Source organism: Rhinopithecus bieti, unplaced genomic scaffold (genome assembly GCF_001698545.2).
Source record: "Rhinopithecus bieti isolate Rb0 unplaced genomic scaffold, ASM169854v2 scaffold_10614, whole genome shotgun sequence".
Lineage (NCBI taxonomy): Eukaryota > Metazoa > Chordata > Mammalia > Primates > Cercopithecidae > Rhinopithecus > Rhinopithecus bieti.
The window spans coordinates 1,324,546-1,327,113 of NW_016806893.1; the positions used below are offsets into that span (position 1 = coordinate 1,324,546).

The following is a 2,568-nucleotide window of genomic DNA, read 5'->3' on the forward strand; positions in this document are numbered from 1 at the left end:
ATTGCTTGAGCTCAGTAGCTCGAGGTTGCAGTGAGCTGAGATTGTGCCACTGCACTCCAACCTGGGGGACAGAACACTCTGTCTCAAAAAACAGAAATAAAAATAAAAACATAGGTCCCGTCCATGTGGGGTCAGGGCCTGCGGCACGCACAGGAAGCAGCACAGCCCTGCACAGGAGGTGACGGCACCACTGACTGTCCAGGTCCCTGCAGAATGGTGTCAGAAAAACGTTTTGCCCCTTCAAGACTCAGGAGGATGAAAGCAATCACTTGTGAAATAGCCTGGCATGACAAAGAGCCTGTGTACAACCTCGACTTCCAGCATGGGACTGCTGGGAGGACGCACAGACTGGTGTCTGCAGGCGTGTACTCTGCTGTCAGGATCTGGAAGGTAGAAAAGGGACCAGATGGAAATGCCATCGTGGAATTTTTGTCCAATCTTGCTCATCATACCAAAGCCATCAATGTCCTGCACTTTTCTCCAACTAGGGAAATTTTAGCATCGGGAGGAGATGATGCTGTCATCCAGTTGTAGAAGGTGAATGATAACAAGGAGCTGGAGCAGATCGCTTTTCAGGATGAGGACCAGGCCAGCTGAACAAGAAGAACTAGACGGTTGTGAAGACTCTGCCGGGCCACTTAGAAGATGTGTATGATATTTGCTGGGCAACTGATTGGAATTTAATGGCTTCTGCCTCTGTGGGTAACACAGCCATCATATGGGATGTCAATAAAGCACAAAAAATATCGATTAACATAACATAAAAGTTATGTCCAAAGAGTAAACTGGGACCGTTTAAGTCAATATGTTGCTACTCTGAGCTGTGACAGGGTGCTGCAGGTATACAGTATACAGAAGATGTGTGTGGCTTTTAATGTTTCGAAGATACTATCTGGAATAGGGTCTGAAGGAGAGGCAAGAAGCTACTGGACGTTTCACGATGATAGCATGAAGTTGTTCTTCCGTAGACTGAGTTTCACTCCCGATGGGTCTTTGCTTCTCACACCAGTTGGATGTGTGGAATCTGGTGAAAATGTAATGAACACCACTTAACGTTTTCTCTAGGAAGAATCTCAAAAGGCCCATCGCTCATCTTTTCTGGGTCCTGGAAAAGCTACTCGCTGTTGGCAGCTGTCTGGTCTACTTTGAACTGAGGCCGGTGGTGGAAACAGGTGTGGAGCTGATGAGTCTGCCCTACTGCCTGGTATTTGCTGTGGCTTAGGAGGACTCTGTGCTTCTGGACACCCAGGAGTCCTTCCCTTTTGGTTACGTGTCTAATATACATTACCACACCTCCAGTGACATTTCATGGTCTAGCGATGGTGCCTTCCTGGCCATTTCTTCCACAGACAGTTACTGCTCATTTGTAACATTTGAGAAAGGCGAACTTGGAATTATTTTAAAAGAGAAGTCAGTTTTGAGCATGAGAACGCCTGACATGCAAAGAAAACCAAGAGTCTGACACACCGAGGGTCTTTGCCAGGATCCAGACCAGTAGAGGGAACAACTGCCAGCAGAACCCAAGACCCCAGCAACCCCTGCTCGACCCCACCTCAGGCCAGATAGGCCCCAGCCCCAACAGCCATCAGGGACCCTCTCTCTATCATTCTGCTGTCAAAAGCTCCTTGCTGAGGCCTTCAGAGGAGAAGATCCTGCCGCCCAGTAGTTAAAACACAAAAAGCCCACCCATCCCGGAGGGTCACGCTGAACACATTGCAAGCCTGGAGCAAGACAACACCCTGGAGAATAAACTTAATACCCTTAAAGACAGACACTCCACCAAAGTCTGTACCAATCAATGTAATTTCCACCCCTTCTGCAGAAGAATTTAGTAAGAGACGCTCAGGGCAGTCCCTCAGAGCTAAAGCAGCCCAGACGCAATGAAAACAAAGGGGGCAGTGAAAGTCTGGACCCTTGATGGGACCTTGGCTTCTGCTTAAAGCCTTCTAAGCCTCTCATGTGTGCAATGAGGTAGTGAAGCTGGAGATGCCTGAGACCAGTCTCTTCCACAGAGTGGGACAGATGCTGTAAATGGATTTCTGTAACAGAAGTGATGTATACTGATTTTTCTCCAGAAATATGGATGCTGTCTTATTCAGTATCCATTTTTAACTTGGGGATGTGAATGTTTTCACATACTGAATCCTCTTTTTCATGAGTCTCTGAAACTGGAGCAGTTTAACATTATCCAGTGTGAAAATCAACACGTCCTCCCTGACATCCTTGTGAAAGTATAGACACTTCATGGAGGGACCCCTTTTAAAGTTAGAATTAGGAAGATGAGAAAGTAATTTGAGATTTTGCTCTGTTGAATTTTAGAGTATTTGAAGTAATTGTTAGATTTTGTTTCTAAGGAGTTGATTGATTAAACTTTGGAAGGTTAAAAAATAAAATAAATAAACACACATACATTGTAGGGTTCTCTAGAGGGACAGAACTAATAGGATAGACAGATATCAAAGGGAGTTTATTAAGTATTAACTCACATGATCAGAAGGTCTCACAATAGGCCATCTGCAAGCTGAGGAGCAAGGAAGACAGTCTGAGTCCCAAAACCGAACAACATGG

General features: G+C 45.7%; 1 pseudogene; it reads left to right on the forward strand.

Annotated features, from left to right (window-relative positions):
- Positions 1-255: 255 nt before the first annotated feature.
- LOC108533705 (chromatin assembly factor 1 subunit B pseudogene) lies at positions 256-1,918 on the forward strand (annotated as a pseudogene).
- Positions 1,919-2,568: the final 650 nt, after the last annotated feature.